We start from the raw sequence: 25,671 nt of genomic DNA, 5'->3' as shown, positions 1-25,671 counted from the left end.
CGGCGTTCTTAAACACACTTTAAGGTAGCTCTCTGCTCTCTTCCCTGGTGTGACTTTATTCTCTGTTCCAGATGCCACAGCAAAGCAAGCAGCAGCACGGACACAAAGGGGAGACAGCATGATTGGTGGCTGTTTTCATAGCAGCATTAAAATTTAATGTTCAGTTCTTTAGGCAACATGCAACTAATTAGCAATGACCTCGAGGCAGCCAAGCCGTTCAAACAGCAATCTCTCCAACCCTCGGAGCTCTTTAAAATCTGCCCTTTCCCTATGCCAAGTCTTTCAGTAATCTTCCCGAAAACCCAATAGCAAGCTACAAATATACATATATACAGTCTATTGCCTTTTGGAGGAAAGGGTGGCATATACTGTAAAGGTGGCAAGGTCATTTAAGGAGAACTGGAGCTTTACGTCTTCTCCAAAGCACATCCCCCACCTTCGCATAATGTTAAATGGAAAAAACTATATATTTTGCATGTTTATCTGTCAAATCAGCTCCCACAATGACTTCTGCAGACCAGGAGCCCCATTATTCCCCATCCATCTGGTTTTCATCTCTCCATGCTTGAGTTTATTTTTGTAAATAGAGTTAACCTTTCTAAAATTAACTGTAGACCAGATCTGCTTTTGGCAGCAAATCAGCTGTAGACAGGAGGAAAGTATAACATTTCCCAAACATTTTTCATCCACCGGCTAAAGGCCTTGTATGTTGCCTTGCTCGTTATGTGCCATTTGAATGTACTAAAAGATTCTCTGGCATTTAAGGACAGTACTATGATATCCACCTATGTATATACACAGTCCCCAACACCATAGTACTGGAGTACAGCTTCTGAGCAGTACAAAGGTGATACAAATAAAAGAAGCTCTACCCCCGCCCCCACTCTTGATTTTAAACTTAAGAAACTAAGTCAAAACCTTAGATCCAAACTCTCCTTGTCTTTGGAGAAGTTCTAATCTGGATGTGAACTTTATGGCTAAGAGCAATTCCCATTCAAAACTTTTCATGTACACATACACAGAGGGAAGTTTGTGGGTATGACCCAGAAAAGCAAAGCACAGTGTTTGGTAGGGCCCAGCAAAAGTCTTGCATGTTTTCCCCCCATGGGATGCTCTTCAGGCTGTGTTTGCAATTGCAATAGCATGCAGTATTTGAGCACTGGGCCTATAACCCAAAATGGAGCTTTTAAACTTGGAAAGAGCCTGGATGAATTTGTTCTATCTGAAGAATGAATCCAAAATGCTACCCGCAAGAAACATCATGACACTTCATGTTTTAAATTTACTTTTAAAGTGACAGCACTGCACTGAATTGAGCATTTTACAGTTATATAGCATCTCTGCTCCCAAGGGATTCCAAATTGCGCTCTACAAACTGTATGTGTTCAACAGCATTCATATGCAACCACTACTAATGTGAGAGATGGTAACTAACTAACACACAGCATAGAGCACAACAGTGTGGGTGAGAAATTTTGGTCAACCCCACTAGGACCAATCCCTATGGTTACAAAATCCTGCATTGCCAGAGGGGGATCTTAATGACCTAAAAGGCCTCTTCCAACTCTAATTTCTTTGATGCTTTGGCAGTTACCTGCATAATACCCTTTCTCTCTGTTATATATACTATACAAAGTCTATCTGCCTTGGATGGCTTAACACTATCAAATGGCTGAGATTAAAAATAGTTTTCCACTTTTCACTAGTTGCTACACCACTGACCAGTCTTCATTATTGGCTAATAGAGCCCCATAACCCTATTACAAACAAATGTTCCATGATAATTTTTTTTTTCAGACCAAAAAATAAGATCAACAGTGGTGCAATAGTTTTACTGTACAACCATCAGCACCAGAAAATATTTATAACTAAAGGACTGAAACACTACGTAAAACTCAAAGCTAACAAAAATGCCTTTGCATGCCCCAAAAGGCACCAATAAGTGTTCCTGTCATTATACACCTCACAATCTTGATGCCTGTTTGTACACATTAAAAAAAAAAAAAAAAAAAACCACAAGGAAAGAGAAGAGCCAAATTCTGTTATAAGTGTAATTGTCTCAAATTCAGCATGTATTTGCTCTAAATCTACTGTAGACACAGAGCTAACGTGCTGATATTCTCTAGAAGGTCAGAGGGTCACCTAACCCGATTTAGCAAACAGCTCAGTTTTTGGTGCAGAAAAATCCTGATCAGTTAAGAGGTAGTAGAGTTTTAGATCGCATGACCCCATCCTGACCAACTGGATTGTATTTTACAACTCGAGTTGGGTGTGCACGTATGTGTACGAATAGATGCCTTATCTCACCCCTCAATCTCTCATGCACACCAAGTGAAAGACAAACACACATGAGAAAACAAAAGCATGGACTATCTCTGAAGCTTGTAAACAAAGATGTTAAGAGGAAGTAATTTTAAAACAGAAATTGTACTACAGACAAAAGTGAAGTTGTTTTAAGCCCAATGTTTCGCTTCCTTGCTTTAAACATCATTTCTGAAAGCCTTAGAGGCAACCAAAACACTTTAGTGGTTGCTTCTTCATTTCTATGTTCTCTGGAGAACACCAATAACTTCTCTCACTACATTTTGCATATCCAAAATTGCAACAATAAACAAACACACAACTGTAAGTATAACTATGATAGCGGTAATTTGCTTTCTACAGTATTTGTAAGCTGAAGATCTCAAACTCTTCATAACTGTTAGTTACTTATCCCCATAACACTTCTGTATGTTAAGTAAGCATTAGTCCTATTCTATAGACAGGGAAACAGAGGCAAGTCAGTGGTAGAAAAATGAAAACAACTCATAAATCCTTGCTCCCAGTTGCCTGAATTACTTTCTAGACCAGAGTTTTCCTAAACTATGGGGTGGCAGGGTTGGAGAAGATTGTGCAAACTGTATAATATGTAATTTTTTGCATACAGTAATGTTTAATAGATTTTAAACAACTATACAATATAAGCCCTGTCATGGGGTGGCCTGTTGTAACTTCAGCTCTTAGTAGTGGTTCTATGTAGAGTGCAACACATAGGGGGACATGATGTGTCCTTATAAATGCCATCGTAATTGTTTTAACCAGAGATCCTAGCTATTGGTTCAGTATAGATTAGCAAATGACGTGAACATGTACAACCAGCCTATTCATCCAGAAGCTGTTGTCTTGTCACCACTGACTGTTCCATTGCTAGACAAGCCGACAGACAGATTGTGGCAGTCTCTGAATGGGGTGAATCCAGCTTTAATTGCGGCAAGCCCTTATTCCATTTTTGTCCTTGTATCTGAGAGTTGGCTTTCCCTTGGATAGTGGCAAGAGAAACAAAGCATGACAATTGCCTGTCAATCAGAAAAGGCTTAAGACTCTGTACTTCTCCTGTTCAGCCCCATGTGCAACATCTCCCACCAGGAAGACAGACTCTTTCGGCACAATGAATTGTGAGTGTTTAAAATACTGAACCACCCTTACACTTAAAGCTAATTTTCAAAGCTTCATCAGTAGTTATTTCTGGTAAGGTTAAGGTTAGAAAAATTCTCCTGCTCATGGTTAGAATTAGGAGTCTACAGGGAGCCGTTGGTAAAATACTTTTCAGTCTGGACAAGAGGCTGGCAGTAGGTCCCAAATAATTATTTTTGTATTACAGTTCTGCCTCGTGGCCCCAGCTGAAACTGGAGCACCTTGGAGCTAGGCACTGCACAAACACACAATAAGAGACAGCCCCTGCCCTGAAGCACTTATAGCCTACATGACCAAGACAAAGAAAGGGTGAGAGGCGAAACAGAGGCACAGAGAGGTGATGTGACTTGCTCAACGTCACACAGCAGGTCAGTGGCAGAGCCAAGAATTAAACCCAGATCACCTAACTCCTAGTTCAATGTGCACCATGCTGCGTCCAAGAGTTTGGAAAAGCCTTTTCTTCCAGATACTAGCACAGGGGAGCAAAATTATTGTTGTGCTTTCAACCACAACTGTACGTTTCTTGACTTTTAAGTGCTTGATTACTCAACTTTAATGCTTCATTAATGCTATTTCGAGGATGGAATACTATATACATGCTGATGTACAAGAGCTTAGATCTGATGTGACCTTTATCTTCACGAGTGAGGACACTAATACATCACAAGGGCTAGCCAGGAGGCAGCTATAATCCTTAAGGTATGTTCTCAATTCTGAATTATTTGTAAACTATTTTCTCACTTATTTAGTTACAATCCTCCCACATACTCACCAATCAACAAAAATAACTTAACAGAGAATTCATGTTTCGAAAGTCTGTTTCTCTGTTTTGCTTTTGTGCAGCAGCTGCTGTTGCCATGCTGTCGTTGCTATGTTTTCCTTTAAAAAAAAAATCTATTCCTGAATCTGATTGGTCAAGTTCAGCATATAGGGAAAAAAAATCCTGAGGAAAAGAATCAGTACACAGTTAGCACCTAGATAAATATAACATAAGGATGGAACAGCACAGCTGAAAGAGTTAATGAAATAGTGGATATAAATTATTTAGATGATCAAAGGGCTTTCGACAAAGTCCCTCACAAGAGCTTATTAAGGAAACCTGGTAACTGCACAGTGAGAAGTACAGTTCCGTCTTGAATTAAAAGTTGGTAAAAAGATGGGGAACAAAGATTAAAAATAGATGGCCAATTTTCAGCATGGAAATAAATCCACAGTGGGGTGCCTCACAGAACAAGTTCTCTAAGTTTGTGAGTTAAAGTTCGGATCTCTAAGGCTGCCATGAGTAATGCACATCCTGTTTTCATTAGACATAGGTTCAAGCTGCAAAATTTGCATCAGGACTCCAAGTCTAGATTTTCCTCCTAACATCCCTTTTCTCACCAGGACAGAACATGGGAAAGCTCTGAACTGGGGTTCTAGCTCACTGCATTAGAGACAGACTCTAAATTGAGAAATGTTTAGATCTGGATTTCAAACTCCTCTTTCCCTTTCCTATATCAGATGTGTAAGGACTATTGTTCTAGATTGGGCCTATTGCTAAATTTTTTCAGGTTTTGGGGAGGACACGTTATCTGAGAGCTAGGACTGTTGGTCTTCAAAGTACTATTAATGACTTGGAAGAGAAGGAGAATTATGAAATAGAAATATTACTTAAGTTAGTCAAGACTGGAGGATTCTAAAGAACTCCAGAAGGAGCTAACAAGTAGGTCACTGGGCAACACAATGGCAGGTAAATTCAATACAAACAAATGCAATGTTATGCACATTGTTATGCCAAATTTAAAGGACTTTCAATATGCTGATGCATTTTTAAATGAATGTAATCTATCAGGAACAAGAACCAGGAGTCACTGGGGCCAGTTTAAAGATGACAAGTGCTCAATGGACAGTGGCATTCAAAACAGCAAAAATGATGTCAGCCACTGTGTATTAAAAAAAAGGACAGGAGGATAATGTGAAAAATATTATCAAATCATTATAGAAATTGATAATGTATCCTCTCCTTGAAAACTTGGGTGACCTCATCATAAATATGCAGAATGATAACAGAAAAGGGTTACAGAAAGCATACAAAAATGAGTATAGGCTGAGATCAGATGGGATTCTCTCCAAAAATATCGATTAGTGATTGGGATTATTTACTGTGGAATGGAGAAGAATGAAAGGAGATAAAGCAGAGGTACGTGAAATAACAACCATTAAGGACAGTCAGACACTACTATCTACCAATGCAAGATGAGAATTGTTTATTTTTGCACAATGTATAATAGAGCTGGGCAGAGAAAAGTTAATTCCATATCACAGAAGATTTTGATATTTTGAATTTTTTTTCATTCTGATTATGACCCCAACATTTTGAATTTCTCCACACAAAGGAACGGAGCCCTGGCTCTGAGGCAGTCCTTTGGGTGGTCCTGGAACTGTGGCCTCTGAAAGCCCAGGTGGGCAAGCTGGCAACAAACCATGCAGGGCTCTGTTGGAACTCAGGTGAAATCAAACCATCTCTGTGAAACATTGTTTCATCTGAATCTTTCCAACTAGCTCTAATAATTAATCTGGGGAACTCACTCCTATTAAGGTACATAATTCAGCAGGATTTAAGACAAGGATAGAAACGTGCATGGATAAGAAAATCACTAATAGCTCAAATAAAAAGTATAAGCATCATTTATCTTTGTAATTTAGGGTATAAATTGGTTACCAGCTGTTTTCCAGAAGAAATTTCCCCAAAGTTCTATTATGCCTTCTCTGAAGCATCTAACATAGATCACTGTCAGGGGCAGGATATTAGGTTAGAGGGACGATTGGTCTCCTCCTTTATTACAATTCTTCAATTCACACTCATGAGACTAGTTTTATACATTTCTATGGGGAATCTTATTTCATTTGGCTGATGGATTTGAGCAAGAACGGTTAGTTACCTTGTAACTGTTGTTCTTGGAGATGTGTTGCTCATGTCCGTTCCCAATTTAGGTGTTTGTGCATGCCACATGCACAAGTGCTGGAAAACATTTTCCCCTAGTGGTACCTGTACAAGCTGGCTCTAGCACCCCCTACAGTGGTGCACACAAGCGCCTGTATATAGGCACTGCCCCTCCCTCCCCTCTCAGTTCCTTCTTGCTGGAACTCCCCCTGAGGGGAAGGAGAGAGGATGTGAAATGGACATGAGCAACACATCTCGAAGAACAACAGTTATGAGGTAAGTAACCGTTCTTTCTTCTTCAAGTGCTTGCTCATGTCCATTCCCAATTTAGGGAATGCTCAGCCATGGAGCATCCATGCCGTCAGATGGAGGGAGGACAGTTCCAGGTGGAGCAGGCGACCTTGATCTTGGGACTGGAGGTCCAGGCGCAATGTCAGGGTCCAATGTCTGGGTCCCACCAGCTCTACAAGCTTTCCGAACCAATGTCATCAGGACTACGCTGGTGCTACAAGAATGACCTGCACCTTGCCTCTCTTCACCTTTAGGAGGACTTTGTGGATCAAAGGCATCGGCAGGAAGGCATACAGGAGGCTCCTCAACCAGGAGAGGAGAAAGGCATTGGTGATGGAGCCCATACTGAGGCCTTGACAGGAACAGAAGTGATGGCACTTCCTGCTGGCCCTGGTGGCAAAGAGATCCACTTGGGGATTGCCCCACCTTTGGAAGATGCAAGCCACTACCTCTGGATGGAGGGACCACTAGTGGTGAGAGCAGAAGGACCTGCTGAGATGGTCTGCCAAAGAGCTGTTGACCCCTGGAGATGAACTGCTATTGGGTGAATATTGTGACAGATGCAAAAGTCCCAGAAGTGCATGGCCTCTTCGCATGGGGCAGGGGATCAGGTCCCCTCACCCCCTTCTCTGTTGATAAAATACACAGGGGCCATATTGTCTGAGAATCTGTACTACCTTGTTGGCAAAATGTGGTAGAAAAACTGCACAGGCTAGACAAATTGCCCTGAGTTATCTGCTATTGATGTGTAACCACAATTCCCCTGAGGCCCACGTGCCCTGGGTTTTCAGGGAACCAATGTGAGCTCCCCATCCCAGGTCTGAGGCATCGGAAATCAGTGTTACCAATGGCTGAGGCACTTTGTAGGGCATTCCTGAGAGGACGTGACCCAGACTCGATCACCATACCAGAGAGGTAAGTATTTTTGGACAGACCGTGAGTATCCTGTCCTGGTGTTGCCGGACCGGAGAACACACTAACACCAACCACCTCAAGAGGGGTCTGAGGTGCACTCTGGCCTGGGGAACTATGTAGATATAGGCCGCCATGTGGCCCAGGAAGCTGAGGCACACCCTCGCTGTTGTGAGGGGACGAGTCGAAATGCAGGTTATAACATCTTTCATTGCCTGGAATCTTTCCTTTGGAAGGAATGCTCTGGCCCTGCATGAGTCCAGCATTGCTCCGATAAATTCCAGTCTTTGTACAGGGACTAACACCGATTTCTGTTAGTTTATTAGAAGGCCCAGCACCTGACAAACACTTCAGGTGATTGTGATGCTGGCCTGAACCTGAGACCTTGACCTGCCCTGACGAGCCAGGTAGGGGAACACCTGCACTTCTCTCCTCCTGAGGTAGGACATGTACTTGGTGAAAACTCTTGGGGTGGTCGAGAGGCCAAAAGGAAGCACCGCAAACTGGTAATGGTGGTCTCCTACCATAAACCTCAGGAACCTCTGTGCCCAGGGAAGATCACAATATGAAAGTAGGTGTGCTTTAGATCGAGAGCGGCATACCGGTTGCTGGGATCCAGAGAGGGCATGATGGTGGCTAGGAAGACCATGCAAAATTTCAGCTTTCTGAGGTACTTGTTGTGGTATTTTAAGTCCAGAATGGGTCTCAGCCCTCCCTTTGCCTTTGGAATCAAGAAACAATGGGAGTAGAAACCTCCATCCTGTAGGCCTTTGGGAACCTCTTCCACTGCACTCACCTACAAGAGTGCTCGCACCTCCTGTTCAAAGAGTTCCTCATGAGAAGGGTCCCTGAAGAGGGACAGGGAGAGTGGGTGGGAAACGGAAGTGAGGCAAACTAGAGGATGTAACCAATAGCCACCATGCTGAACACCCATCTGTCTGATGTTACGGTAGCCCAGGCTTGGAGGAAACGGGCTAAATGAGAAGAAAACAGAAGAGGGGTTAGATCCCTGGCTAGAACTGGTAGGTCGCTCTTGGAAGCACTTTCAAAAGGCCTGCTTTCCGCCCCAATTTTGGCGGTTAGAGCCCGGGTGAGGGCTGGCAGATGACAAGTGGCCCTGATGCCTTTTGTAACCTTTGTTCTCCTTCCTATAGGAGTCTCTTCAGGGGTGATCCCCCAGACCTCTGTTCTTGCTGGGGCTTGAAGTGCCTCCTAGAAGAAGGTATATAAAGGCTGAGGGACCTCAAAGTAGCCCTCGAGTCCTTCATGCCATGCAACCTGGAATCTGTCTACTCGGCAAAGAGAGTCATGCCATCGAAAGGGAGGTCCTGAATAGACTACTGGACCTCTGATGGGAGACCCGAGGACTGTAGCCATGGTGCCTGCTTCATCAATATCACCAAGGTCATCGTCCTGGCTGCAGAGTCCGCTGCATCGGAAACCGCTTGCAGAGATGCCCTGGCTACCAATCGCCCCTCTTCTAAGATGGCCTCAAATTCCTGTTTGGAGGAGGGGGGCAAAGAGTTTGCAAACTTGTCCAGCGACTGCCAGATATTAAAGTGATAGCTACCAAGCAGCAGCTGTTGGTTCGCCACTCGTAGCTGCAGGCTGGCCATGGAATAAATTTTTCGACTGAACAAGTCAAGTCTTTTTGCATCTTTATGTTTAGGGGTCGAGCTGACATTCCCGTCTATCCCTTTCGTTGGCGGCAGTGACCACCAGTGATCCCGGTGCAGGGTGGGTATAGAGATATTCAATCCCCTTTGCCGATACATAATATTTTCTTTCTGTCCTCCCCTGTCGGGAGCAGGGAAGCCGGGGTTTGCCACAGGGCCTTGGCCAATTTAACAACCCCCTAATGGACTGGGAGGGCCACTCTACTAGGAACTGCTGAGGCCAATATTCCAAATAGCTTGTCGACTGGCTCATCCAGCTCCTCTACTTTCAGGCTCAAGTTGGAGGCGACCCTTTTCAATAAGTCCTGGTGCACCTTAAAATCATCCATCGGCACCGCAGATGAGGGTCCCGCAACCGCCTCGTCTGGTATCTGAGCTTGGGGACAGGTCTCTGCTCTGGGTGGGGTGGAACTCTGGGGCCTGAGGCACGCGAACCTTCATGGTCCGTGTCCGTGTCCGTGTCCAGGTGTGTTCGCGCTCTGGGGAATGGAAGACTGCAGTATTGACGTTCCTTTCACAGAACTGACCTGCAGAATCCCAGAGGGAAACCCCCACCAGTAAGGCCCCGGTCCAGGCCACTGACCTTGCGGCCACCATGGGGAAACCGGGCATCGGAACCCGGGCTTGTGTAGCCTGGACAATTTCCTTGCTGTCCAACAGCCAGGGTAGTGCTGTCTCTGAATACCGTGCGGTGCCGTGTGAAGTGCTTTGTTGATCACCGGCACTGGCAAGCGGCATGAGTAGCCTGAACGATGGTTGTGACAGGACTGGCTCTTGTCCTTGGGCTTCCTGTATGAGCTAGGCGAGCGGGGTAGCAGTGCCAGGGAAACACGCTGTGAGTCCGGTGACCTGTGTCGACCTCTTCTTCGGAACCGGGAAGGCAGATCAGTGCCAAGTGGAGGAAGAGGACGCCGGAGGGGCACTGCACACCGAGGCCGTCATGCTCAGTGCCAAGTCCGACCTGCGAAGCTCCGAGACTGGTCTAAGAGCCCGACTCCATCAGAATGGTCCTGAGATGGATATCTCGGTCTCTCTTAGTCCACAGGCGAAAACTTTTACAGATCTTACACCTCTCGCGGTTGTGTGCTTCCCTCAGACACTTTAGACAGCTTTGATGAGGATCACACATCGGCATAGGCTTCTTACATGAAGCACAGTTTAAACTCCAGGAATGGGGCATGTCCCAACCCTGGGATTCTAACAACTAACAAACTAGAACTAACTGTAACCTAACAAATAACTATATGATTACTAAATTACAAAATGATGAATAAATCACTAGGTTTAACCAAGAAAACTTGCGAAGGCAAGAGCTGTTCCAACACCATCGCTGGTGGCAAGAAGGAACTGAGATGGAGGGGGAGCTGACGGTGCCTATTGCAGGCGCATGTGCACACCGCTGTAGAGGGCGCTAGAGCCGGCTTGTCTGGGGTACCACTAGGAGTAAAGGTTTTCCAGCACCAGTGCATGTATTGTGCACACCCACCTAAATAGAAAATGGACATGAGCAAGCACTCAAAGAAGTAGGTGTTGTCATCTCATTAACTCCATGTGTGAAGTGTTCATTCCTAAGTTTCAGCTAATCAGAAGTTATTAACTGTACTAGGCTGAGATGGTGAGGGTCACAAAGTAAAAATCTGGATTCAAACCACCCTCTTATTCAGTGTGTGTGTGTTTACAGCCAGGATTTTGTAGCTAGATTATGGATGTATATTACAGAATGGTCTGAAGAATTACAACATGATCTAGGCACCGTGAGTCAGGAGTTCCTGAGTTTTAAGTCCTTTCTCTGACTCTCTAGGATAGCCCTGAACAAGTCACTACACCTCTCTCTCTTTCTCAGTGCTCTCACCTGCAAAATAGGGACAATAATACTTATCCCCCTAGCAGAGGTGTTGTGAGGATTAATTGATGTTTGTAAAGCACAAGGTGTATGTGAAACTTATTCACATTATTAATTACTGGTAGTTCATATTCTATTTATAAAACTCCCAACTATTCCTACATATGAAATCCATTCAAACGTTGAAGTCACTACTGCTGCTGCTCTCTGTTAATGCTAACCTGGTTCTTTGGGTCTTTTCCTGGCCTGAACGGGAGAAGGAAGAAGGGAACCCATGGTGTAAAGGGAAGAAAAGCGAGGAGGAGGAAAGTTTGAATGGGTCGCATGGAAGACAAAGAAAAATCCAATGACAAAAACAATTCAGTGCTCACACTTTCTGGATTTATCTTACCTTGGTCTTTCTTCCTACCTGTAGTAATATAAAAATACGATCTCTGCTAATTAAGAATTAATCTTCTCCTGTGGCTTGGAGATGGGCAAAGCCAACTGCATTATTTCTGTTCATTAAACCATTTGTCCTCTGCATACAGGCTCAATAAATACCTGAATCACAGTATTTAATGGACTCATCTTCTCTTTGTCAAAGGAAGGTGCTCTGTAGGAACCCATCATAGTAATCAGATGCAGTGGTCTCCATGTAGGTGCACATACCATATTATTAAAGACACCATAATTAAGTGTGATTCAAGACACTCAGTCCTTGAGAATAGAGAGTATATGTCTATATGTCACAGAGTTATTCACACACTGAGGCACGTTCCAACTCCTCAGAACACACAAGGTATGTTCTTATTTTCTCACTCCAATATGTTTTGCAAATCCGCTCTCCATCCTCTCGATTCCCTAGTTTCACGGCATCAGTTGCTTATATAACGGAAGTGCTGCCTACTGTAAACTGGCAACATTAACATCAGGTCAACAGACGGTTTCTTGTGAAACCAGCTGTGGGAGAGTGAAAGAGGGGCAATTATTTTCCTGGCTAAGCACCTTTCTTTTCAGTTGGAGTATTTATTTCCTTGCTGTGATCGTGCAGCTTGATCCCCGAGCTGACAAAACACTGCCAATATCTGCTGTGCTGGAGCTCAAGGACGATCAATATTTCACTTGAATCAAACACAATCATTTTTGTTCTCAAAGCTCTACAGTTTGCAATTAAACTTCTAATGTCTGTTTCAGAGATATATGGAGAGTAAAGGTGGGGCCTCTTTTGGTGAAGGCAGGGGTGAAAGCGGCATAAAAGCAGAAATGACAGCAAACCAGCAGTGAAAGCAATAGAAAAATGCTACATCTTTTTTTTTTCTTCTTTTTAATAAATTTTTTACGAGAAGTGAGATCCTAGATTACACTTTTGATTAAGAGAGACAGGAATGGCCCTGCCCTTTGCACAGTTAGTAGGAAGGAAGTCTTTCATGTTCATAGCTGTGAGACTTCAAAACAGCCATTCCCAACTCTTAAAAGGATCAGACAAACATGCAGCTCAAACTGAGCTGGAGACTTTGATGAAGGCAGGTTCCAGGAAGAAGTCACTATCCTTTCTTAGCTATTGGAAACTATGTGGATGCACACAGCCCTGCCCGTTGTTGGGTTAAATAATAGCATTACACTTCTGGGGTCCCTCCATGAGAAATCCAGAAATAATGACAGAAAAATTATACTAGTAATAATAATGACAGCAGTACTGTAATAACAGCAACCAAGAGGTAACCATGTAATATTATTGAGGTGCTACTAGGCATGACTAAAATGCCAGAGCTCCCTCAGAATCCTCAAATAGAACATACTGATCATAGCACAGAAACGCACCAGTCCCAGACACTGGGAGAATAGAGATGGGACCCTTATTCAAGTCTGATGACTACCTCCTCCACAGAGAGGTCAGGGCTTTCCCTTTCTCCCACGAGGAGGAGGGGATGATGGTGTTGGGCCCCTTTTCCCAGAGACTCAAAGACCCAGTGAGCTCCCAGAACACGGTCACTGAATGGTGTGCAGGTGCAGAAGTGGAGTTGATGGACTAATAACAATCAATTGCTATCCACATCCACAGTTACACAGAGTCCTAGGGGCCCCTTCCCTTCAAAAGTCACCTTGGTTCACAGATAACCTACGTCAGTTGAATCACGGAAATGAGAGCTAAGAATTCTGATCTTGCAAGACTCATGCTGAATACTAATGGCTGCAGCACAAAGAACTCGTACTATCCTGCACCATGTGTGTCAGTCCTAGAGATCCTTCTCTTTGCTACCATAAAGTCTGTAAAATCCCAACCAGTGAAACTAGTCAAGACAGTGAGTCTACTAGTCAAACCAGACTGATTTTAGTTCATCCTGGACCCAGGTACTTCTTATTGCGAAGACTTCCCAGCATATTTCACAGAAAACACCAGCCAAATCCAGGACATTTTCTCAGGCTCCAAGGAAAGAGTCAAATATGCTGATGACAAACAACATCTGCCTTAATGGAATTTGACTCCACTTAGCAAGCAGATTTCCCAAAAGCACTGGGTGAAATGAGCTACCACATATGTATTGAACCCTTTTCCACAAAGAAGCATCTGTGTCCACCTGCTGAATGAAACAGTCAGTGATTTCACAAAGAAGCTGCCTACCAGCAACCCTGAGTCACTGCATAGACTTGCCAGTGCTCAAGAAGCAAACTCCCATCACAAACATTCTTGCTAGCTAGTTCCCTATGTCTCATCTTTACCAAACAATGTTCTTGAGAAGGCAGCAAGATGCACCTGACCACAGCTATTATCCAAAAGCCCTTCTAGTGAGGCATCTGACCAAGACAGCATATGGAGATGGCACTAGTAGATGATCACATCATAGCCACTGAGGTTCGTACTGCATCAATACTGACATGATTATATCTCGCAGCAGCTTTTGGCACCATTGACCATGAAACACTGTTGGCTGGCCTACAAAACCTGGCAGCAGTGACCAAAACTGCATTAAGCTGGCTCCACTCATTGCTTTCAGACAGATCACCACAGGTTGTGATGGCAGCTGTTCCTCTACCCCAAGAGCTCTCACTTGTTGGATCCCTACAGACTTTTATCCTCTCCCACCTTCCCAATTCAACATTTAGGTCAAACCATTATGGAAGAATGTGAGGTGCCAACGGCTTCACTGTCAATATGCTGACACCCAGCTATATCTCCTGCTATCATTAAACACAAGCAATGCTCTCAGTCAGATGTCCCAGTGACTGAGATAAGAACCTGGAATGGAAAGCACCCGACTCAAGCTCAGTCTGAATAAGACAGAGATGCTGCAGACATGGAAAGGAACTGGCAGAAAATTTGCCCTGATCTTCCACTGAAACAACACGCTCCCTTGTCTACTCAAGAGGTGTAGAGTCTCAGGTTTCTTTTGCAAGCACAGCTGCTACTAGACACTCACAGAGCAGCATGGAAATGGACCTAGCCAGTGTAATCTGTGCCTCCTTCAATGCACCCTCCCTGGAAATGAATGTGTAGCAACACACAGAAGCTTCAGATGGATCTTCCTGCCTACTGAGCACACAGGCAGGTGACACACTAGCGCTCCACATTGTATTGGCTTCCCATTAAATATCACATCCTCCCACCAACACTTTGGGCCGAAATGGTATGATTGTAGATTCACAGTAGTGTAAGTGTAAGTTATAATTTTGCTCTTTCTAAGAATGCACAATAGTAAATATAGATTTGAATTGGTGGATTCTGTGTCATTCATGTTTACTGCTTAGGATCTGAGTGTAAATTACAGCACATATACAGGTAGACAAGGAATATTCTTATATATGCACAAAACACACTCACATGCAGGCGCACATGTGTGCGTGTGACAGGACTGTGTTTCTCTCAGTTCTCCAATTAGCTGTATGTTGAACTGCATGTGTGCTGTCAAGGGGGCTCTGATAATAAGTGTTGTGTTTGCTTATGAAAACACATTAATAATCAAAACATCCAGGTAGGCCCCTGAGAACAAGTGAGCAAGGATGCAGAGATGTGCCTCACCAGTATATGCAGTGGCATAGGAGTGAAGCCACAAAACAGCATCTTCAATAGGAAATTACCAGGCCATAGCACCGCTGAAGACAGTTGCTCCTCTCAGAAGAGGAGAAGAATCCATGAAGTGTTTCTTTGTAGCAGCTGTCATAGGGTGTGTGAAGCCCAGCAGAAAAGCTGAAGCCATTTCCAGGAAAGATGAAGTCAATGCACAGAAAAAAATAACCATTGTGTCTTCTTGTGGTTCCACGATGGTCTTGTAACAAACACTTGCTCCCCACCACTAGCAAGAGAAGCTCACACCCACATGGGCGGGGGTCCAGAGGGTTTAGACCATGTCAGCACCCTCTCCTCTCAACTGAATTGCTTTGATTCTGACTTGACAGCTTTAGGGCTCTCGCTCTCCTTCAGGGAAATCTCCATAAATGCAGCCTTCTCTTCCATGTCCCTTGCCTAGAACCTACCTGCTCATGTACTGACAGCATACAACAAAAGCTATTTCCCAAGCACCTGAGCTGCTTCATGGGAGCCTAAAGACTCACCTGTTGAAGCACAGCTGAGCTGTATTTTAATAACCCAGTGTGGGGTAGCAGGTGAGTAAAAGCAAACAGAGGGAAACTGTAACATCTCAAAGAAACATTAAGAGCCTCATTTGCTTTTAAAACAAGGGAATAAGGCAAGAACATAGGGAGTCTGCAGCACCAAAGAGTGTATAATAATAGTGCTTACTGGATATGTTCCAACTTACTGACTTAAGCACTACCCTGACCAATTTACAGGGGTCCAGCTGCCCTCCTGAACCACCTCAGTCCAAATATTACTTAATTTGCTATGCCAGGGAAACATAACGTCTTCAAGGTCGGGCAGGTCTGGCTTGTTAACTGGTAGGAAAATTCTGCTTCATGCTGACTTTCCACCCATACTAATGGTCCCCTTGCAAGACCACTGTCAAGGAGAAAGCAGCAGCACACACCTCTGAATTCAGAGCACAGGTCAGCCTGCTCTGCATGAAAAACCAGCATCTTCATTCTGGGTAACTGTCATGTTTGCAACATGGCTGCACCTCCCATTCTTCAGTTACATTTGCTGCAGTTTGGAAATCGAAAAACAGACCAAGACATAGGCTTTAGATATCACAGCAGTGAAAACTGCCCCCTTCCCTGAGCCACTCATATGGAATCAGGCGGAGACAAAAGGGATAGGGCTTTCCTTGCCGTGGAAGTGCTTTGAGATCATCAAATGCTCTTAAGCCAACACTGACAGCATTCTTCCCTTTCTGGAGGAGTCCCTGACCTGAAAACTTTCCCTTTATCTCAGGTTCCTCTGATGCTGTTAATGCACATTCCACTGGAACTGAGAACTGCGAGAGAGATACAACTATACCTGCTAGAGTCAAGGGAGCAGGAAACAAATTTAAAATCTGAAAGTGCATCAGGTACTAAAAGCAGCATGTATGAACATCAGGTAAAGAGTCTTTCTGCCAAATGACGTGGCTCTCCATTGGATGGCTGTCCTCTACTTCTCCCTTTCCCTTCTATACCTGCTTGACTCAAAGACTCTGGACTGCTCTTCACTAACTGCTAACTGCCATAATGACAGGATCATCCAAAGTCAAAATGTCAGAAAATTATAAAGGTTTGCCATGAAAAAATGTGTATAGTGAAAGCTGGAGATAATTTCTGCACCAGACACAATTGTATACCCTTACTGATGAAAACAGAAAAGAGCATAAACTCTGGCAAGTCAATTGTAAAAGTATAATTAGGCAGGGGGGAAAAGAATTTGAAGAGCAACTAGCAAAAGACACAAAAACAAAGAGCAAAAAAAAAAAAAAAATTTTAAGTACATCAGAAGCAGGAAGCCTGCCAAACAGTCAGTGGAGCCACTGGACCATCGAGATGCTAAAAGAGCACTCAAGGAAGACAAGGCCATTGCGGAGAAGCTAACTGATTCAGAGAAAGTGAGGAAGACTTCCATGCCTGAGCCATTCTTTTTAGGTGAAAAATCTGAGGAACTCTCCAAGATTGAAGTGTCAATAGAGGAAGTTTTAGAACAGATTGATAAATTAAACAGTAGTAAGTCTCCAGGAACAGATGGTATTCACCCACGAGTTCTGAAGGAACTCAGATATGAAATTGCAGAACCCCTGATTGTGGTATGTGACCTACTGCTTAAATCAGCTGCTGTATCAGGTGACTGGAGGATAGTTAATGAGACACCATTTAAAAAAAAAAAAAAAAAAAAAAAGGCTCCAGAAGCAGTCCTGGCAATTTCAGGCCAGTAAGCCTAACTTCAGTACCAGGCAAACTGGTTGAAACAATAGTAAAGAACAGAATCATTAGACACATAGATGAACACGATTCGTTGGGGAAGAGTCAACATGGCTTTTGTAAAAAGAAATCATGCCACACCAACCTACTAGAATTCTCTGAAGGGGTTCAACAAACATGTGGATAAGAGTGATTCAGTTGACATAGTGTGCTTGGATTTTCAGAAAGCCTTTGACAAGGTCCCTCAATAAAGGCTTGTAAGCAAAGTAAGCAGCATGAGATAAGAGGGAAGGTCCTCTCGTGGATCAATAACTAGTTAAAAGGCAGGAAACAAAGGAGAGAAATACATGGTCAGTTTTCAGAACGGAGAGAGGTAAATAATGGTGTCCTCCAGGGATCTGTACTGGGACCAGTGCTGATCAATATATTCATAAATGATCAGGAAAAATGGGTAAACAGTGAGGTGGCAAAGTTTGCAGACAATACAAGATAGTTAAGTCAAAAGCAGATTGCGAAGAGTTACAAAGGAATCTCACAAAACTGGGTGACTGGGCAACAAAATGACAGATGAAATTCAATATTGATAAAAGCAAAGTAATGTGCATTGGAAAACATAATCACAACTTTACATATAAAATAATGGGGTCTAAATTAGCTGTTACCACTTAAGAAAGAGATCTTGGAGTCATTATTGATAGTTCTCTGAAAACATCCACTCAACATGCAACGGCTGTCAAAAAAGCTAACAGAATGGTAGGAACCATTAGGAAAGGGATAGATATTAAGATAGAAAAATATCATAGTGCCACTATATAAATCCATGGTATGCCCACACCTTAAATACTGTGTGCAGTTCTGGTCGCCCCATCTCAATACAATAGAAATGGAAAAGGTACAGAGAAGGGCAACAAAAATGATTAAGGGTATGAAACAGCTTCCATATGAGGGAAAATTAAAAAGACTAGGATTGTTCAGTTGGGAAAAGATAAGACTAAGGAGGGATATGATCAAGACCTATTAAATCATGAATGGTGTGGAGAAAGTGAATAGGAAGTGTTATTTACTCTTTCATATAACATGAGAACCAGGGGTCACCCAATGAAATTAGCAGGCAGCAGCAGGTTTAAAACAAACAAAAGATTTACACACCACATAGTCAGCCTACGGAATTCGTTACCAGGAGATGTTGTGAAAGTCAAAAGTATAACTGGGTTAAAATATTATTATTATTATTAAAAATATTTTTAAAATATTCATGGAAGATAGGTCCATCAACGGCTATTAGCCAAGTTGGTCAGGGATGCAAACCCATGTTCTGGGTGTCCCTAAACCTCTGACTGCCAGATGCTGGGCCTGGACAACAGGGGATGGATCACTTGATAACTGCCCTGTTCTGTTCATTCCCTTTGAAGCATCTGACATTGGCCACTGTTGGAAGAAAGGATACTGGGCTAGATGGACCATTGCTCTGACCCAGTATGGCCATTCTTATGTTCAACTGATCAACAAGCAGAGAGGCAAAGTTCAACCTAAAACAAAACACAACCATGACTTACTGTGTCTCGTTATACAACTCACCTAAACTCTGTGCCTCAGTTTTTCAATCTGTAAAATAGACTTAATACTTGCCTTCCCTCAAAGGGATGTTGGGAGGCTTAATTCAGTCACGTTTATAAAGTGCTTGCAGATCTTATGTTGGAAGGCACCATAGAAATACAAAACATTATAACTGTAATGCATTATTATATGCTATATATACAAAAATAATTTTGCTTACATTTCATAGGATTCTGGCCCTTCTTTAAATCAGCTTTATGACCCTTGACACACAGATATCTGACACTAAAACAAACAGCCTCGATCCTTTATTCCCAGCAGAGGTTTTTTTTATCCTCTGGAAAATAGGAGATTAAGAAGAGACCTCATTAAGGTATAAACACCTCATCTCCATATAACTAAATTCTCCAAGTCCATGTATATCATTCTGGTTGCCCTCTGCTGAACTACCTCCACTTCTATAATATCCTTATAATAAAGTGTCCAGAACTGCTCAGAGGAATCCAAATCTGATCTCGTCCATCCCACATAAAATGTCAGAATAATTTCATCTGATTTGTGTTCGGTACCCCCATTCATGCCGGTCAAATGTTCATGTGATATTTTGCTGCTGCTGAGAGTTGTGCCAGGGTGTTTAGTCCCAAATATAAGTGTTTGTATCCGACTACCCCCACAATACCAGATCTTCCAGTTTATCATTGTTTTATAGTGTAGGACCGTTGCAGGGAATATTCCATTCTATTATTTTGTCTTTAGCCTCTAACCCATACATCCCTCTCCCCACTACCAATTCCTCATCTAACCAAGTCATTCTAAATTCCATAGCCATGTTTGTATTGACTGTTTTCTTCCTCTTCACCCTTGTCCCCTCTGGTTCTTTATCTTCTGCAAATTGCATCGTTTTTATCTTTCGCTATGCTGGGAATCTGATCATGAAAGAGAGACACTTCTTTCTTCTTTTTTTAATTAGTACTTGGTAATATTACCAAGCTGTGAGTTTATGGCTTTGTAGATCTTATATTTTTGACACTAATTACTCACAAAGGCTTTTTAAGTAGCATTTCGACATAGCAACAGCCATGACTGTAATTAAGTAAGAAACAGCAAATTTTACATTTCAGAAGAAGAGTCTCCATTCATGCCCCACATCACAGCTCAGCCCACAATATCACTCGCACAAAAAACCACCAAATTCCAGGAATTTATCACACGATGCATTCAGAGCATAGAGCAGATTACATCCAAGTCCACTACAGATGGATTTATAGCTCTGTCAGTGAGACAAACACATAGGGAATCATCATTCGTCTATTGGCGGTCTGAATGGTTCAGTTAATTTTAGTTTCTGCTCCTTGTGGGAGAATGTTCTTTCCTCATTCATATGCTTGAACCTCAAAGACTCACTTTCAGCAAACCATGTGATTGCATTTGATTTATTTTCCTCAATTAATCTCTCTCTCACCATCGCTCTGGGACCCTAGAATTCACATAGGGGAATGTGATGTTATTCTTCCTGGTGCTGAATGTAGTGCCAGGAAAGTACCATGGCAGCAAGTGCTCTAACGGTAGGTTTGCAAAGTAGCTATTTTGGCAATGTTAATTAGGATCGGGGGGGTTCAACAGGAGCGTTTGATTCCGCAAGCCAAATTCATTTTTAAATTATATCAAGACAATGGCTTTGTATTAAAATTTGCTGGCACTGAAGCATCCAAGTTCGGATTTTATTGGACCGTCAGTTTTTAAGCATGGAAATCATTGAGATTTCCTCCTTGAAAACTGACAGCCCAATATGAGTCCCTGCCTGGTTGGAGTACTTTAAGCCCTTGTAATTGGATTCGTCAGTACCAGTGTGTTGTTCATTCATAGCAATCTTCATATTAACATTTTTCATTGTAACCCCCCAAAAACTCTACAGCTTCCATCTGAGACACCTGGAACACTCCAAGGTAGATTGGGATGTGTGTGTCTGTCACAGAGACTTGCCTATTCCCACACTTTTAAAATCCATTCTCCAGTGAACTAAACTGACACAGGGACCAAAAGGGAAACAGCTTGGACTCCCCTTTTCTCAATCTGCGGGGACCATTTTGATCTCCACTGCAGGTCACAATAGCCACAAGGGCTGTCTTAACTTTTGGCCAGAGAGCAATGGCTCCGGGAAACCGGCAGGGCATAGGAACTCCCCAGCCATGTCTGCCTCTTGCACCAGGGGCGCTGCTGGGAACATGCAGAGCTGTCTACACAAGCTCTGTGCCTGCTGGGCAGGCTTCCTAAGCAGTGGGTATTCCACTGGGGCGGAAGGTGCTTTTCACTGCATTAGGGCCATGTCACAACCACAAATCACCCACCCCCTGTCTTCTGTTAACACGAGACAATACATCAGAGAACATCTCTGGCATCCTTTGGCGTGACACTCCAGTTGTGTTTGTGCACTTCTTAGATTTATACTGTTTAAAGGGAGGTTTTTTTATTTATTGCCTGGCTGGGACTGGCGTGCATGCATGCCTGTGTTCTGTTTCTGTGCTGGTGTTGGTATTTATTTATTAGGTGAAGTTGTCTGTGCTTTTCTTTTAAGATGTATTTTGTTTTCCAATTTGCGAGGCGCCCATAGGCATGCTGGCACCAGGCACCAGGGGAAAAAGAACAATTTATTATAATATTTAAAAGAGCATTTGCACTTCTTATCCTCTGGCAGGCAAAATGAACTAGAGAAAAGTTTGATTCTCTGAAATGAGGCATATTAAACAAAACTATGAATATGATATGTTGCGAGAATCTGTGACAACAGCAAACTGATCCTGCTGCTGGAATATTCATGCAAATAGGAGCAATTTCACTATGATTAAAAAGGCAATTAACTGAAAAAAATGCCAGCAATTTCAGAAGCAGCCTGTGTGTCAGTGAGGCCTCCATGCAGCGCCAAACTGACATTTCGTTCACTTTTATATTCCATCAACGAGATACTCACTACTAGAGCCTGAGACTAGCAGTTACCCCAACCAGAGGCAGATGGTCTTAGAAAAGCTTCAACAAAGTCCACACAAGCCACTTCATATCCATGGCATGGAGGGGGGTTGCAACAGCATCCTGCCTTTTCCAAGCCACCCATTCCACTGCTTAGATGAAAGATACAGACATACAGAACATCACAGAAAGAATGTGTTTAAACTAAGGCATTTCTGCCCATAACACCGGCGAGTTTAAGGAAAGAAGTGCAGGCAGAATTACACGTTACATCCATTGGCTGGTCAGCGGGGTGGTGAGGAGATTGGAGCATTTCACTCCCATAGCATGGGGTCAAATCCAGTGCAGTGATGAAAAATCATTGTTTGGTGATCTCAGGGTGACAAGTTGGTGGTCTATATTCAATTCTTCCAGGACACGTGTTCACATTGCAAGTAGTACCATGACTATTAGCTACCTTTCTGATACCCCTAGAAGAAGCCATAACAACTGAACTACCTTTTACCCCCACAAATTCTGGCACTCTAGAAGAGGATTGAGGTCTATGGGAAGTCTCACAGGGCCACCCATTGCTATCAATCCAGTATCTTTCAAAACTCCTAAATTCACTTAACATCCCCAGCTCTCCGAACCTAACAGATAACCTGAGACCCCAAAACACCCTCTCTCTGAATCCCAGAGCCACAAGTGAATGAGTCGGTCCTGTGGGATCCTTACACAACACTAGGAGAGCTAACTGCAAATCAGCCAGCCAGTCTCCTTTTCTGCAAAAACATCCTTTTTCCAGAACCATGGACAGTTGCAGAACAAGCACCAGGAGTTTTTCCCACGGATGTCGTTCCACAAATATCCCAAAACTAACTAGAGACAGAACCACTGCAGTACATATCAGGAGGTCTCTGACTTCATGCTTTCAAGAAGCGGAGTGTCCTCTGCCTGTCTTTGATGATTAACTAAGCAAAGAGCTGCACTCGAGACTTTCCATGGCTGAGGTACCTCACAACTGGCCACATACTCAATCTCAGCCCCCGAGCAACTAATTACTTCCACTCGATAACAATTTGCATTGGGTTTATAATTTCCCTTTCAGCTCTCTTTCCCCCCTTTAGTATCTGGTGTTAAGCATTTTACCAGGAGCTCTCTTTTTGAAGGCCAAGGAGGAACAATGGACAGAGCCTTTGGGTTTAGTGAGGAACATGCACAGAATATTAATGCAAAGAAGACAAGCAGCTCTCTGACCCTCTTCAATTAAGCCACCATCTCCATCATCTTCAGCTGTCCTGAAAACTTGCAAGTACCATTAAACAAAAATAATTGTTCTGAGGTCAGGCCAGGACAGGTTTAACCATTTATATCCCTGACAGAATCTGCAGGGATATTTCCTTTACAGATAAAATCCCTCTAGACCAGGAAAAGGCAAGGACTGTCTAACAGAAAACAGTTACCACCCTAGAAAAGTCAAATCTAGTCTGATTCAGTACCACGTGCTGAAGGAGAACGCATCAGAAATGCAAACTGCATTCAGAAAAAGGAGAAAGATTATTATGAGGGAGTGGCACACACATTATTCATCTCTGCCTATGTCACTTGGGAGAAGAAACTCCAGGACTGAAGGTATAAATAAATCTAACAAGTATCAATAAGGAGGAGGCATATTTATCAAGCTTTGGGTGGAGGGCAAATTACAACCCAGGGAACTCTACACTGAGGCCCATAGATAGCTCTTTATGCAGTGGTACAGCTTGCAGAGACTATAGATAGGAGCACGCAATGCTCCATCTTGATCTGATGCATTCCCATCAGGATGGAGCACTGTATGCTGAGTGACATCATTTAAATACATGTGTGGTGGCCACCAACTCCATGCATCCCTCCTCCTTCTGGCAGGTTGTCAATGGGACCCTTGAGTAGGCACAGTTTGCAGGATCCCTTGATCAAGAGGAATTCACTAACACCACAAGGGTTTTCTCTGTGCTGGCAACAAGGGAGAGGAATGGGTGTGCAATAAATTGGTGCATGGGAGCTCCTAAGGAATACACTATTGCACTACACTTCTGTGTATTTAGTTTAACACTGCAAGTGTCATTTCTTTTCTAAGGAAAAGTATTCCCAAACTTTGGAGACTCCACACCTCTGCTCTCCACCATCAGCTGTGCCCACACTTTCCTTTTCACTCTTCTCCCCCACCTCCCATCAATAAAAGGTGTGTGTATATATAATGTAAATAATCTCATATTCCCCCCCTTCCTCCACACAACAGAAACATTTCAAAGCTGGCTGCTTACTTTTTCTCAATATTTCATGAAAAAAAAGGTTTTCTTGCATTTTTACATGATTCTAGGATAATCCCTACACCAAATTTTCACAAAAAGTCTAATTAAAAAAAAAAAAGGGGGGGGGGTAATTTTTATACCATTCTAGTGAGCAGAATGGGAAATATTTCTGCTTCGCACATCTGGACTGAGTCTGAATCAGTGAGAATTCTCCTGTCTCCTCTAAATGAGGTTTTCACGGATTACAGGGTCTTACCTCAAATACTTTGCTAGGTCTAAAGCAGTTTGTCTCAGTGCCACAAAGCTCTCTGCAAATTCAGTGGCACCTACTGGTTGGCAAAACTCTCTCAGGTCCAGTTTAATTAACCGAACAAAGCAAAACAGAATTGCCCTGGCTTGCTTGCCTCCAGGAAAAACAACTGACTAAAGCAGTGTGCAGAATTCTCTGTGACGAAGGGGGAAAGAAAGCCCCTCTTTCTCTCCCTTAATGCCACTGGAGCTGGTGAAGCTTCCATGGCTGGTGTGCTGACTGTATTTCCCGGGGCTTGGGAGTCTGTGCAGAGCAGACAAAATACATGAAATATCAAGCACAACATGAGCTCTTTATCCACTCCTGCATGTTTAGCGTTTATGACTACTTCCCTTCAAGAGGGCAGATTATTTTGTGAGCAGTTCTGGCTCAGCCTCAGTAGCCATTCCTCGCTATTATTTCGTTTAGAGGAGAAGAGAAACTCTTTAAGCCTTCTTTCACTTCTTGCCTTCCTCTCTCCCCATGCTCAGCTCCATGGCCTCTTTGCACAGAGCTGCAGAGTTACGCATCGTATCTTCCTGCTCCTATTTCAGGTTACGCCTGGAAATATCTGTATTTGCAATTAGCACTCAATTCCTTTTACGTCCCAAAATAAGCAATTTTAATCACCATCACAAGAAATCAAAGGATGTTTGGGTAGCAGAATTCAGAGATGCAACTGTCACAGCAAAGTCCCTCTCTAAAGTGCCAGCCTCACCTGCACGCAGGATCTGCCCTCAGGAAAATCCTCTCCTACAGGCCCATCTTCCCTTCAGAAGTGTCCTCACCCTTCTAATTACAGGGACACCATTAGATGCCTCCCTGAAGTTCTGAATCCATTCTGCTGGCTTTACGAGACAACAGGAAACTGAACTTCAAACACTGGTGAAGGATTATGATAAAATTAATGTGGATCAAACTGCTGCGGGCAGAGGTCTCGCACACAGAGCAATACACAGGGACTTGCAAGTACGTGGCTAAGAGAATTAAAAAGAAACTGTTAGAGAGTTTCATCAAAATGGAAACGGGTACTTGGATTCACCCAAAATCTACCACGTATACTCCCCTCCACGCAACCTCAACCCCCTCCCAGCCATTCCTCCCCTCTTCATCAACTCTGGCCCCTACTTCATTCCCCCTGCCCTCACACTGGACTGACCCTGCCACCAGTACTGGGGCCACAACGGCCTCCGACTTGCCAACCTTACCTTACCTGAACCAGAATCTGT

At 43.3% G+C, this 25,671-nt stretch overlaps 1 protein-coding gene across 6 annotated transcripts in view; it reads right to left on the bottom strand.

Annotated features, from left to right (window-relative positions):
- Positions 1–25,671, bottom strand: part of MAD1L1 (mitotic arrest deficient 1 like 1) — a 493,546-nt gene that overhangs the window by 15,139 nt on the left and 452,736 nt on the right. The window lies entirely within an intron of this gene.

Source organism: Emydura macquarii, unplaced genomic scaffold (assembly GCF_026122565.2).
Source record: "Emydura macquarii macquarii isolate MOO-44397 ecotype Brisbane River unplaced genomic scaffold, CSIRO-AGI_Emac_v2 contig_1348, whole genome shotgun sequence".
In the NCBI taxonomy this organism is placed as follows: domain Eukaryota; kingdom Metazoa; phylum Chordata; order Testudines; family Chelidae; genus Emydura; species Emydura macquarii.
This window is presented reverse-complemented; position numbering and strand designations above follow the sequence as displayed.